The following is a 15021-nucleotide window of genomic DNA, read 5'->3' as shown; positions in this document are numbered from 1 at the left end:
TCCGCGAAGAAAAAGGACCCTCAATTTTATTCGCTGAATCAGGACACATTTGCTAACTTCAAAACATTCATGGCTTAAAGCATCTCAGAATGTTTTGGTATATTTCCAAGATGAGGCAGAATTTCAGAAGGTTTAATACAGTGAGCAGCCAAACATTACCTACCATGTGTGGCTAAACACCTGAATGATGAAAGCTAGGTTTCTGGGTTTTTTTGCTTGCATTTGTTTCTGAAAAAACATGTGGAAACTTTCTGCGGTATAAAAATAATCGCAGGGTACAAATACCTATTCACAGCTCATCAAATCTTGGCACAAGTCAATGAAACATTGGGTAGAGTTGACAAAGATTCCTTGATATAGGGATTTTCCCATTGATTACCTTATAATTTAACTACAATTGTGACTATATAGATCCAATTCTATTACTTTTGTACATTTTTTTAAATGTAAGTTTGAATGCTGCAAGGGTGTTTCTGTAAGATTGCAAATGCACTGAGCTTCACAAAACTACCATGGTATTTTCAAAAAAGCTTTACCATTGATCCAGCATTGAATGATGTTAAAAATTCAGGACATTTAAAAATGGTTACACACTTGTATTGGTCTTTCAATTATAGACTTGTTCAGTTTGAGAATTTCATGCTCCTCCCTGCTAGGATTCACCCCATTAACTTACATTAATATCACACCTTTTATGTATAAAAACTCATTAAGAAGCTTCTCAGAGGCATAAAGGGAAAGGAAAAAGGGGCATTTAGCCAGAGAAGAAATCATGAGGAGAGCTGACAAAATGTTAGGTCAATGACGTTCTTAAGAAATGTGAACAAGGGGCTTTGAAAGAATTTAGGAAGCTAATTCCTAACTGTAAGGCCTAGATGTTCAGCAATGCTGGGATGAAAAGGGGAAGGATCTGCCCAAGAGGCAAGGGAAATGAGGCAGTTTGAAAGGCTGAAGGATGCAAAAGAGATAAAGAAGGGCAAGGACTGGAAGAAGGTACACACCAAGGCTGAGTTTTAACGTGAGGCTTTGGAGAGCTTGATGCCAATGTAAGCTGGTGAGGAAGAGGTGACAGGGCAGTGAATCTTGGAATGGGATAGAATAGGGACAGTAGAGGTTTAAGAAGAGTTGACATTTTAGGCTGTTAGAGGAATGCTAGGCCACCGAGAGGAGCATTGTAGTCCATCAGAGAACTGCAGAAGCAGCTAGGCCCAATACGAGAAGTTAACTTCAAAGGAATGAATAATTCCTTCCTAACAACATATCACACTGAGATAAGATTGTTCCATTGTGAGTCCTTCAGCTTTTTTTTCTCTTTCCTTTTAACTTTCTCCATAGCCTCCCACCCCAGGTGTATTTCCTCTGTGGCATTGTGAGTTGCTTCGGCCCATAGAAATCTGCAGGCAGGACCCATGATGTCATGAAATCAACAGGCAGGACTGTTCCCTTCCAGTTGGGGAACACTTCAGCAGTCAAGGACATTCAGCCTCTGATCTCCGGGTCAGCATTCTACAAGGAGGCCTTCAGGAGACGCGACAACGCAAAATTGCTGAGCAAAAACTTATAGCTAAGTTCCGCACGCATGAATGCGGACTCAACCGGGATCTGGGATTCATGTCGCATTACATTCGGCCCCCACCAACAAGCCTGGACTTGCAGAGGCCTACCGACTGAACTGGCTTGGGACAATTCACACCTCTTTAACCTGGAGTTACCTCTCTCTCTGCATCTTTGATGATTTGATTGCCTGCAGGTGCTCGCATTCCGGGGCATCTCTGACTGTGTCTATATAAACATTTCTGGAACAAGCCTTTCCATTCACCTGAAGAAGGAGCCGTGCTCCGAAAGCTCGTGTTTGAAACAAACCTGTTGGACTTTAACCTGGTGTTGTAAGACTTCTTACTGTGCTCACCCCAGTCCAACGCCGGCATCTCCACATCATCGTTCCTTTTTTAGATACAGTTGGAGATGTGCTTGAACATGAGGTGGCCCTGCCCATCGACGCAGGTAGTTTTCTTCCTTCTCCGCAAGTGTTGCAATTAAAATTTGCAGCACAAGAAGCAAAAGAGTGGAAGAACAGGGCGCAGATACAGATGAACACTGAAATTTAAAGTAAGGCTTCACTCTCGAGAGTGCTAATTCTGTAGAAAGGAGCAACATTCACCATCTTCAAACCAATTCCCTGCACTGTATACCTTTCTACCTTAGGTTTTTCTCCCCCATGGCTTTAGGATTGTCTCATAACTCTCTGTCTGTACTCTTTTTCTTATTGCATAATCAGCATTTCCTGGCTTATTTCATCTCTTTCACTCCTCTCAATCTTTGTGAGGTTGTATTAGGCCCTTGACCTTTCATCTGGGTGCCCGTATATAGAACAATTGGAGAGTGCCTGAACAGGTGAGATTTCCTCATAATGTAGACCGAGCTTTCCACCAAGTGAGTCTGTGGAGATCATTATCACATGGAAATGACTGGAACAATTGCTGGGAGTAGCTTGGTGTCTGTCATTCCTTCAGTGATTTACAGATTGAAAGAGTTGTCAATGTGTTTTCCATTTCATAGTTGCTGTGAAGCTTTCAATGAACCTGTAGTTGAATAGCATTAACAAAATATAGTGAAAGGGTGGCACGGTACCACAATGGTTGCTTCACAGCGCCAGGGACCCGGGTTCGATTCCCAGCAAGGGCGACTGTCTGTGTGGTGTCTGCATGTTCTCCCCGTGTCTGCGTGGGTTTCCTCTGGATGCTCCGGTTTCCTCCCACACGTCCTGAAAGACGTGCTTGTCAGGTGAATTGGACATTCTGAATTCTCCCTCAGTGTACTGAACAGGCGCTGTAGTATGACAACTAAGGGATTTTCACAGTAACTTCATGTTAATATAGCCTACTTGTGACACTAATAAAAATTATTAAAAGAAACCTCAAAACAACTATTTAGGTATTAATTTTAAGGCCCTGGTGTTGGTTTTGTGAGGTTCCTCTGATGTGAGTTGCCTCTGGAACATGGGACAGAAAATTCACTCTCTATCAGTAAATTATATGGTGACAATCTCCGTAATCTACATAAACCCCTGTTTCAATAATCCTTCAGAATAGTATTTTCAGGTGGTTCAATATCTAAACAGGCATTGCCTTGGATGGTGCTAACCAGGAAAGTTCAGGTACAGAGCCCGCTCTTTGCTAGCATGACTGATTTCAGTCAAGATAATAACTGAAGTACTGCAGGTGTCAATGGATGAAGGAAAGGACAGTGAATCACACAGAGTTCCCACCCCTGTCTAATGCCTGATGAAAGCCAATGAAATGTGTATGTGTGTGCAGACTCTGGGGAAGACTGGCCCTGTCATGGCTGAGGTTCCTCAGTGGAACAGTTGACCCTCACTGTTATGAATTGTTTATTAGAGGCAGGGTAACATGTGCAAATCCAATTCCCAGCATGAGTCAATGCCTTAAACAAAGTAAAGGAGAGCAAAATGAAGGAATTAAGCAAACTGAAGGTGGCTGTTCAGTTGGTGATGCCATTCCTGATGTGTAACTTTCATGCTGAAGTATATTGGCATGAACTTGATAGAAGGGCTGATCTCGAGAGAGAAGGTCTGATCTCAAGAAAGGGTCTGAACTCAAGAGAGGGCCTGATCTCAAGAGAGGGTCTGAACTCAAAAGAGGGTCCGAACTCAAAAGAGGGTCCGAACTCAAAGGAAGGCTTCAACTTAAGAGAGAGGGCCCGAACTCGAGGGAGGGCCTGAACTTGCGAGAAGGCCTGACCCCGAGAGCCTGAACTAGAGAGAGGGCCCGAACTTGAGTGAGGCTTGAACTGGAGGGTAGGTGTGAACCTGAGCCTGGGAACAGAAGGGTTTAAGGGGAAAACAAGGGTTGTGGGTAGAAGCAGAGGGAGATAGAGGAGATGGCAGAAAATATGGTACTGCAGGCACCTGATTGTAAATAAAGAAAAAAAATCTAGATGCACCTTGATGAATCTGATACATGTGAACATTTAACATGCCATAAATTCACATTATATTCATGTATTAGAATATGTAAAAATGGCAATAAATCCCATCTGTTCTATTTGTCATATTAAAATTACAGCCGTAATAATTCTGATAATTAACCACTTAACCATTACCAATTATTTTACGTTTATATTATATATGCAAATTGCTTTATGAACTGATTACAAGAAAGGTCAGTTTCCAAGTTTCATTGCCTTAAAGGGGCAATACTCCTTAATTGAGAAAACAGTTGCTTTGGGTTTTAATCATCATTAATCTTGCCAGTAAGTATATATAATTTAAAAGGTGACTGGGAGAAGGAGCAGCTGGATTATCTAAGTGCCATCTTCAATCCACTGTGTCACATGATATTGCATCTTAAGCCGATTTATTTTGCCACATTTTTTTTTTCAGTTAGATTCCTTCTCCTGCCACCCTGCCAAAGACACACTGTCCGTTTGAAACCATATTAAATTAAGAATAATTGGGGGAGTGCTGTCACACGCAGCTGCCGCTTTATATACGGGTAAATTGACTCAGTTGTGGTTGCTGTTTCCGACTTGAACAGCTGCCATTGGCACTCTGTCACACACTGAATGCCAACTGATCTAGTGGAGCACCTACTGGACTGGCAAGAGTGCATTGGTGGGGCTGGAGTATCAAACCCTAATTCTAATCTCTTAAATATTTATTCAAGTAGAGGCTCAGAAATCAGTAATTGAAAATAAGGTATTGCTCTTTCTTAAAACACCCTCCATTGAAGTAGTGGTGAGGCGGAGTTGTTCTTCCTCTTCCTGCACCTAGTGGTGCACAAGGCAGACTTTCATCTATTTTTCCCAGAACACGTCTCTTTCCTGTCGCCAGAGGCTTATCACTTGAGGAGCACCATTCCGCGACATGGCTGACCTGGAGTCTATCCCACTCATGCCACCTGCTGTTGGCTTGTGTTGGAAGGGTTTTATTGGTCGATACTCAACCTGTTTGGCTGCACTTTGAACTGGCCCTTGTCCGTCAAGACGTGGGGTAGGATTTAAGCCAGAGCTTCGAACTCGGAGGCAGAGACGTTGCTCATTGGCCCACAAGACCTCCCTAGGCGGAGTTGCCATGGCAAAAAATAAAAAGCAATTTTCATTGATCTGGTGCTTCTCATAAACAGAATGGCAGGAATGGAGATGCTCAGCTTTGTGCAAGGAGAAGGGGGAGATAAAAAGGCAACTGGAAGGATAACAAAAGAGGGAGTTTAGAGCAGCAGAGAGGTTAGAAGGTGCCATAGTGCTGATTCTCAGAGATTAGGAAGGTCCCAGTTTGGATCTACAGTCTGTTCTGAGTTTACCTTTGGCCCAGAGAGGATGTGGAGAAGATGTTTCCACTAATAAGAGAGGCATAGCCTCAGACTAAAGGGACAGAGATGAGGAGGAATCTTAAGACAGGCATAGATAAGTTCTTGATTAATAAGGAGATCAGGGGTTATGGGGAGAAGGCAGGAGAATGGGGGTGGAAACATATCATGTATGATTGAATGGTGGAGCAGATTTGATGGGCCTACTTCTGATTCTATATCTTATGGTCTTATAGATGTGAAAAGACTACAATTTGAGCCAAATGAAACGGGTCCTCAATCAGTGATGTGTGGTGTTGGTGTTCCCCTCAATTCTCCTCACAATTTAAGTTCAAGATGAGAAGTATATTCATTTTCATTTCAATTATAAACCCATTCGAGTGGTGGAAACTAGGGCCAGGGCAGTGACTGGTTAAGGTCACCCAAGTTGTCACTCAATCTGAAGCTGCTGGGAGCTGACAGGTTCCGATTTTCACCGACTGACGTGAGCTGGAGGCTGGGACATCCATGAGCAGAAGGTGCAGTGCTTTTGACCATTGGGTCCGAATGATACAATCTGTACCCGACCGTATATGATTTCTGCCAAAGGCCTACGAGAAAGCAGGGATAGGGTCAGAAGAAGCCCCTAAAGGTAGGTTTTTCATCTTCTTTTATGCTCCCTGTGGGGCCAGGAGGAGCAGGAAGCATGGAAATGCTATGCCTTTCCTGCTACTCCCTGTTTTACCTCCATCCCCACCACTGCATCCCCACCCCACCGTTCATTACTTGACCCTGTTGATAACATCTGTCCGTGGATGGTCACCAGGCCCAAGCCTTTTCCAATGTTTACCATCTAGAATAACTGGGAATTAAGTGGAATTTCTGGATCCATCGGTGAGTTCCGAATTCACCCTTATGAACCAACCTTAAGTTGCTTTCATCTTGATGGAATGTTACTGATGGCAGACAATTGGTACCCTTGCCAACCAGGGAATTTTTAAATATAAATGCCCAGAGATGCGGAGATCTAACTTGGAAGTAGGGTTGGCAATCTGGTTGAATATATCCCTTCACAGGGCCTACCCTTAGTCCCGTCCTATTTCTCTTCCACCTGTTGCCTCTCAGAGATATTTAAAAACAAAATGGCAGATTCCACATGTAAGCAGCAGGCTGCCAGCTCGATCTCATCTCCAGCTCTCTTGACCCCATGCCTCTAAACTACTAGACTGCTTGTTCAACATTCAATACTGGATGAGCAGAAACACCCGCTAATTAAATATTGGGAGGAAATTGTCTCTGTAAGCCTCTGCTTCTCTCTGGCTTTAGCCTACCTCAGCACACTCCTTAAAATCTGTGTCTCCACCCAAGGTCACCTGGTCCTCATATCCCCTGGTTGGCTCAATGTCACATTTTGTTTTATAATGCTGCTGTGAAATGCCATGGATTATTTTTAGGTAAAGGTGCTGCATTATTGTTATTGTATTCTCACCTAGACAGAGCGTAGTTACCCTCATGCCTTTCCCATGCAGCAATTTGTCAGCAGACTTGTCAATAAAAAGTCGGAGTGCAGAGAGATTACAACAATGGCGCTGTACAGCCAAGCCAATCTCTGTTCATTTTCATTGTCCGGCATTACTGCTAATGCCATGTATCTGTCACTTTCCCTTTCCTTCTGCCACCTACTCAGCTGATTCTGAATCATTGAGGTGCTCTCCACTTTTAACACTAGCCCTACTCATGTATTTCAGTCCCCCAATTCTCTGTGTAAAAAAATGTTCTTCCATTCTCTGCACTAAATCTCATTTTCGGTTTTGTGGCTATTAATCCTCCTTCCAGACATCTCAACCACTCAAAACATTCTATCCAATCCCACTCTTTCATATCTTTTTAACCACTGACAATATTCATTATTACCATAGAATCTCTATAGTGCAGAAGGAGGCCATTTGGCCCATCGCGTCTGCATGGGCCCACTGAAAGTGCACCCTACCAGGTCCGACTTCCCCGCCCGATCCCCATAATCTCATTAACCTGCACATGAAATGAAAATCGCTTATTGTCACGAGTAGGCTTCAATTAAGTTACTGTGAAAAGCCCCTAGTCGCCACATTCCGGCGCCTGTCCGGGGAGGCTGGTACGGGAATCGAACCGTGCTGCTGGCCTGCTTGGTCTGCTTTAAAAGCCAGCGATTTAGCCTGGTGAGCTAAACCAGCCCCTCTTTGGATACAAAGGGGAAATTTTAGCAAGGCCAATCAACCTAACCCGCACATAGTTGGACTGTGGGAGGAAATTGGAGAACCCGGAGGAAACCCACACAGACACCCACCCAAGGCTGGAATTGAACCCGGGTCCTTGGCACTGTGAAGCAGCAGTGCTAATCAGCGTGCTACCCATATGCTAACAAAAGCAGATGCTATTTTTCAAGCTTTACTATTTCCCTTTCCTCAAAACAGGCAATGCCCTCGCAATAGTGTCTTACCCTCGCTATTATTTCAACGTCCTTCAGAAATCTATTTGAAATGTTGCGCCTAATGTCATATGAAACCAATCCTACAAATCACTCTGCTTTTCCCTGGGTCAGTCAACTGCCCTCCCTTCAAAGTCACTTATATTTGTTTTACTCAGTATATCCCTTCACACTCGCTGGTATCAAGTTCTATCTGCCAACCATGCCCATTTCAACAACTTGAGAGAAAATCAGTTTTCACAGAATGACTCACTTTGACTCCTATTTTGGTATCATCTGGAAATTTGAACAGCACTCCCACTAGCCTTTGATTCAAATATAATAATGAAACAGCAGTCATTCCAGGACAAGACCCTGCGGGGCACCACTGTCCAATTGCAACCACCCTGAGGAGCTGCCATTAATTCCTGATCTCTACTTCTTAATCATGTTACAAATTTTAATGTAATTCCTTTCATTCCCCACAATTCCATGTTCCTTGAAATTTTGTGGTACTGTACCTTGTCAAGAGCTTTCTGAATGTGCATGGTTACAACATCCATTGTGTTTTCCCATCTGTCATCTCATCGAGGAGCCCCAACCGCAATTGCAAGAATCCAAAGTGGGCAATTACCTATAGCTCTGAGGATACTTTGAAGAGGTTGGGTCTCTTTTCCTTGGATAAAGGCTGAGAGGAGACCTGATGGATGTATTCAAGATCCCAAGATGTATGGAGAGGGTAAATAGTGAGAAACTGTTCCCTCTCAAGGGAGCATCAAGAAGGTGCAGATTTTAAATCAATGGGCAAAAGGAGTAAGAGTGATGTGGGTAAAAACATGTTCACCCAGAGGGTTGTTGGAGTCTGGAAGAAAGTTACTGAGAGGGTGGTGGAGACAGTTTCGATCGAGGTATTCAAAAGGGAAATAGATTGCTATCTGAAAAAGAAGAACGTGCAAGGTCATAGGGACAAGGCAGGGAGTGGGATTAGGCAAAAGCTCTTTCAGAGAGCCAGGGCAGGATCAATGGGCCAAATGGCCTCCTTCTGCATTGTGTGATTCTGTTATCAAATGTTGGCTGGGATTCTCCAGCTGTTGGGATTCTCTGTTCTCGCTGGCAATGGCGCCCACCCACGGGTTTCCCGCTGGCGCGGGGTGGCTTCAATCAGAGATCCAAATCACAAGAGGGGGGAAAGATAGATTCCCGCCACCAGTGAATGTCACACTGCAAAGAAGCACGCGGCTGGGGATTGGAGAATCCAGCACGCGGCTATTGTCAAAATCACATGGAGAATTTTCCACTGTCCTATCCAAATTCAACTTCCTAATGAACATCTATTCTTGTAGTACTGAAGATTACATAACCAGGTACTCTGTTCTTCAGGATTAGCACTCCATCAGTGCGGAACTTCCTGAAATATAAACACAATGGGCGGGATTCTCCGTTCCCCGAAGTCGAATTTGTAATCGACGATCGGCCGGAGAATCCCTTTTGACGCCAAAATCGGGGGAGGCACCTGTTTGACGCAGGTTTTGTATACTCCGTCCCCTCTGAAACGGCACCATTGTGTCGTGTGCCGCACGCCGTTGGGACAGCCTCAGCATGTCACCTGAAGGCCTTCCCCCGATGCTCCGCCCACAAAGGACCAAGTGCCCGACTGCGCGGGGGACGTGTGGTCTCAGCGGTCGGGAACCTGGCATAGCGGCTGGAGACCAGCACCGCCGCAGTCGTCCAGGAGCCGTGCTGCCAGCTGGGGAGGCTCCTGCGAGGGCTGGAGGGACTGGTGATGGGTGGCAAGGTGGTCAGGGGGCACTATCTGGTAAGTCTGTGCATGGCCGACACCATGTTTTATGGCAATTTATATCGTGGGAGCCAGGAGTTTTATTAGGCGCGATCCTGTCACCGGTGAGGGGGCACCGCTGTTTTTTTCACATAAAACGCCACAGATCTCCACACTTGGCCTCAGAAATGGAGCATTCAACCCAATGACTATGTTTTGGAGCCATCATTCTTTACAGTAATCAATGTTTCTAATTAAATGTCGCGATCAGATATTGGAACTCACTGCCTAATCCTATCTGATCACTTGCCCAATCCCATCATCTCACCAGCTAATAGTAAATTCATTAATTTCAAGTGGATTTCACTGTAAACCCATTCCCCTGTTTCTGTGTAGCCTGCTGCTCTCCATGTAGTGGAACTCCTGCATGCTTGCTCCACAAGGGGGATAGAATTCTACATGCTCGCAGTCTGTGATTTTGCCTTTCTACCCCGAACTCTATGTGGGTCTGTTTGATTAAAACGAGCTGATGAACCAGGCCTGCGTTTTAAAATCGTAGCAGTGGATGCAGGAGAGGATGAGGAACTAGATAGAGGGTGTTACTCTGCAGTTGGCAAGAAGAAGGAAAACAATGATTCGCAGAATGGAGGTGGTGTCAACAGCAGCAGTGATGGACTAAAGGTTGATGGTTCTGCTTGGTAGAAGAAAAATTTTGGCCTGTCACAATAAGCAGTGTAAAGGGCTTGACTTATTCTGTACTTTTTCTCTGTGTTAGGCAGTTTTTAGTGGGCCGACATGCGAAGCACAGAATTATCTGCAGCTCAACATCATTCAACCCGAGTAGTTAGGCAGGCCATTAGAATGACTGGTGTGTATCATGGGCCCATATTTCCATATAGCTGGAATGGCTCTGTGTCTGAGCCACAAAATACCAGAACCCCAATTCGGGAAGTCCAGCACCTGAGCCCAGCTCCCACCATTTTCACCAAGGTGGATGTGTGGGGGAGAGCGGGGTGTGTAACGAGGGTGTTTTGTACTTTGCCATTTGTGTTTCATGGAAAAGTGCAGCTACCTTCAAACAGTTGCAATTTTGGTGACTAGGCTGCCGAAACATGACTTGTGGGCTTTAGACATTTGAGGAAAAGATTCAAAGCTGATGGATATATTTGGAGGTTTAAGGTACTCTTTTGGGAGAGGTAAGGTGCCCCTTTGGGTGGGTCCAGGTGCCCTCTAGGATTGTTAAAAGTAGACAAGAATGTTTGCAAGAAGTGGATGAGCTGAGTGGAATTGTCGAGTTGCCAAGTCATTTAAATCCCGAAGTCATTTAAATTCTTTGAAAAAAAAAACTATTTCACCAGCTGTCTGTTGACATAAGCCTGAGGGCTTTCATTATAGGGTTTGTGCTGCATGACTGATTCCAGAACCTATCATCACAACTGAGGAATGGTTTCACCTTCAATGTTTGATTGACAACTCCAAGTGGTGGTAAAGCTTCTGCTGTGAGGCTATGAATACAAATGTTTGTTTTCATAAAGGATTAAGTACCTAAAGCAAATAATTGTTTTCATAAGGGATTACTTGAATAAAATTAAATGAATCAAATGGGTTTTTATAAATGAAAGTAATTTTTAAAAAACAGTGAAATCTGCAACAGATATAGGGCAGCACGGTAGCATGGTGGTTAGCATCAATGCTTCACAGCTTCAGGGTCCCAGGTTCGATTCCCGGCTGGGGCATTGTCTGTGCGGAGTCTGCACGTCCTCCCCGTGTGTGCGTGGGTTTCCTCCGGGTGCTCCGGTTTCCTCCCACAGTCAAAAGATGTGCGGGTTAGGTGGATTGGCCAGGCTAAATTGCCCTTAGTGTCCTAAAAAATAATGTTAATGGGGGTTGTTGGGTTACTGGTATAGGGTGGATACGTGGGCTTGAGTAGGGTGATCATTGCTCAGCACAACATTGAGGGCTGAAGGGCCTGTTCTGTGCTGTACTGTTCTAAATATAGAGCTTTATTTCATTTCATCACACCATGGTGCCTGAGGTCTGCCTATAGTAAAACTAGGTGAGTTGGCATGGAGAGTTTAAGGGCAAAGGATGGTGGGTAGGGATCATGGGCTGGCATCAGTTGGCACTACATTGGCAAAGGAGCTATTAATGGCCACAGGAGTAGGTAAAGAAGCGTAGGTTAGCAAGGAAGGGATGAGAAGCCATAGGAGCTGGGTTGTGGGCATGAGGTGGGCATATGTTAACATAGATCAAGCATGGATAGTGCTTATGAGTTGAGGGTTTATGAGAGGTGAGGGTTGGAAGGATGTTTCTATTTGTTTCCTTGTTTTTATTGTAAGTGGGATGAAGTTGCAGTGGGCTGGGCTTTTTAATCAGTCTGCCTCAGCACCTAGTGTTTATGGCGACAATGGTCCTAACTCCCATTAACACCTGTCTACTGCCAATCAACACTTCCTCCTTCCCCCTCCCTGGAATTAAAAACCTAAAGACTTGAGTTATTTTCTCCCATAGTTGGATTTGAAGGGGCGGGCAGTTTCTGACCTGAGGGCAAAATCAGCCCTTAGTTGTTCATTGGAGACTTCTCTCCCTGAAAAAGCCATTGAGGAACATCAGTGAGGGGATGTGATTCTTAGCATTCCACTTTTAACATCTAGTGCAAGCATGGATTGCTCCCAAATCAGGCATTTCAGTGGCTCCCTAGCATTCAGCGGCTTTTACTGTATTTTATGATTTCTTCCAACTTAATCTGACAGGAAAATCTCCAACTACTCCTGGGTGACATTTTCTCTTTTCCACATCAGCCACCTTTATGGCCGAGTTGAAACATTTGGGAGGTCAGGTCGAAGAAGGGGGCTGTAATGCCAAATTAATCCATTGTGCCCCGGTTGTGGCTCTGTTGGTCGCGCTCTGGCCTACGAACCAGACGACTGCGGATTCAACCCTTACTGTAGCCCCCAGACCCTGGCCGATTCTCCAATGCGACACTGAATGAGTGCTGAACTGAATTCCAGGCGTTAATCTGATGGCCAGTCTGTTCTTAATGCCCAGCATAGGCACATTGGAACCATTTTCAGGATGATAATCAATCACAACAGTAACTTAAGAAAATGTAGCAAATTGATTGTAAAGAACACTGGGGCATCTCGAGGTTGTGAAAGGTGTTATGGAAATGCAAGTTCTTCCTATCTTTCTGTACAACCAGTGTCTAATTATTACACAGACAATGGGCTGGAATCTCCGATTGCTGACTCCAAATTCGCGTTCGGCAATTGGCCGGAGAATCCGTTTTTACACCAAAATCGGGGCGGTGCTGTTTTTCGGACGGTCCGCCCCCCCCCAAAAAAACTGCGTAATCGCTGAGTATGCTGCACGCCGTTGGAACAGCCTCAGGACGTTATCTCAGACCCTCCCCCGATGTTCAGCCCCCAATGGGCCGACATCCCGATGGCGTGAGGTGTTTGTGCTCACAGTTTTCGGGGACCTTGCGTGGCGGCTGCGGACAATGTCCAGTGCCGCCACAGTCAGTGGAGAGGGGGGAGCTGTTCCACTGGCCGGGAGGGGGGGTGGCTTCGGTGGGGACTGGTGGGGGGTGGTCCCAGGGTGGCGAGGGGGATTACAGGGGGGCACTATCTGGTCGGCAGGGTCTGCTCACGGCCAGCGCCATGTTGTACGGTGCAGAGACCACAGGTCGCCACCATGCGCATACACGGCCACGGACAAGGCTATTCTTCATCCGTGTCTGCAAGTAAAGCCGGGCAGAACATAGGTGCGGGGGCAGTGCCGACCTTTTGGTTGTAAGAGAATCCAGCCCAATGTGCTGGTTAATGATCTTTTGAATATTCCCCCGTTGCTGTAAGTTTAATGTGGAGATGGCCAGTAGTCATTCCAAGCTGCTTAAATATCTAATTATTAGTCACTTGCGATTTGGAGCACATAGTCCAACTTTTGAATGGGTTTGCCCAGAAACCTTAGCCCCATTTAACTTGTTCGTTTAAGTTAGATTCAGAACCTCAGCCTCTGGCATTTCTGCATCTGAATCTGGTTCCCGCAGACCAGTGTTTCCCCAGGTCTGGCTCAGATGGCTCAGCTTAGGCCTTGACTTTCCCTCCTGCCTTGGGGGCACAGAGCCGAGATGTTCCCTGGCTCCGCAAACCCAACCCAGGAGAAAGTGACTCGGGATGTTAGATTTTCATTCCATGGTGGTGGGGTTCCCTAGGAATCAGGCTGAACAACCCCACAACGACTGCAGAAGATGCCAGGTATGGTTGCGACCTATGCGGAAATCCTGCCTCAGTGCTCTGGCACCATGTTGAAATTCAGATAAGAAGGAAACAAATAGTACAGAAAGCAGGCATCCAGCCCTCATCCCTCACAACACCCCTCCCCTGCAGACTTCCCATGCCTACCATGCCACCTGATGCCCCTCACCCACAATCCCTTGATTCCTCATACTCTCCAAGCTAACCTATGTCCACTTACTCCTTTCATGGCCCACTTCTGCCAACTTAGCACCAGGTCATGACCCTCCACCTAACATCCTTCATTGTTACAGCCACCTGCCAAGTCACCCAATATCCACTCGGGGCTGACCTCAGGCCCCAATACTGAGAGTAAATAAAATAAAGTTCTAATTGTCCATTGTAGACTTTATTTTTTAATACTCTCATTCCTAAAAATACCATTTACAATATTTACATTCCTTCAATTACATTATCCCTGATGACAACAATATTTCATTAAATTGCATAATCTCTTACAACATCATCATGCACTGAAATTCACCAAGACATATTCAGGAGCATCTTCCAAATCTGTGACCTCTATCACCTCAAAGGACAAGGGCAGCAGATGCACTGAAAGACCACTACCTGCAGGTTTCTCTCCAGATCACACACCTTCCTGACTTAGAAATATACTGTCACAGGGTCAAAATTCCAGAACTTCCATCCTAACAGCACTGTGGGAGGTGCCTGCACCACATGGACCATAGCAGTTCTAGAAGGCAGCTCCTCACTACTTTTTCAATGGTAGTTATGGATGGGCAATGAATGCTGGCCTAGTCAGCAATGCCCACATTTTGTGAAAGAATAAGAAAAAAGTCCACTTCAAAGTGTCAGTCAAATTGTGAAATGGCAGGCATCCTACTGTGATAATGGTTGGATGTGAAATCGGTCTTTGGCCACTAATGCAGTAATGGCAGCCCTGAGGCTTATGTTAGTAGACAGTGAAATAGCAAGCAATCTTTTTTAACACACCAGTTTTTTGTCATAGAGTTAAAGGGCAGAGGTTTTAAATGCCTGACATATTGACACCTCCAATGCCAGGGTGTCCCAGGTGGCACTGCCAGACTGGCCATCAGGAGTGCCAGGGTGCCACCCTGCCCCTGACAACCCAGAGGTGTCTAATGGTCTGGGAGGCCTTCCCAGGTGCCATTATGGCTGCTCCGTGTTTGAGGAAACTAGTACTAAATGGCATCCTGGTGAGGTCTCTCA

The 15021-nt window shown here is 45.4% G+C and overlaps 1 protein-coding gene across 5 annotated transcripts in view; it reads left to right on the top strand.

The window, feature by feature from the left end:
* The window catches only part of ajap1 (adherens junctions associated protein 1), a 316483-nt gene that overhangs the window by 296960 nt on the left and 4502 nt on the right, over positions 1–15021 (top strand). The gene's annotated exons all lie outside the window — the stretch shown is intronic.

This window comes from Scyliorhinus canicula, chromosome 16 (genome assembly GCF_902713615.1).
Source record: "Scyliorhinus canicula chromosome 16, sScyCan1.1, whole genome shotgun sequence".
Classification (NCBI taxonomy): Eukaryota; Metazoa; Chordata; class Chondrichthyes; order Carcharhiniformes; family Scyliorhinidae; genus Scyliorhinus; species Scyliorhinus canicula.
Note: the sequence above shows the minus strand (reverse complement) of the source record. Positions and strands in the feature narration are given on the sequence as shown.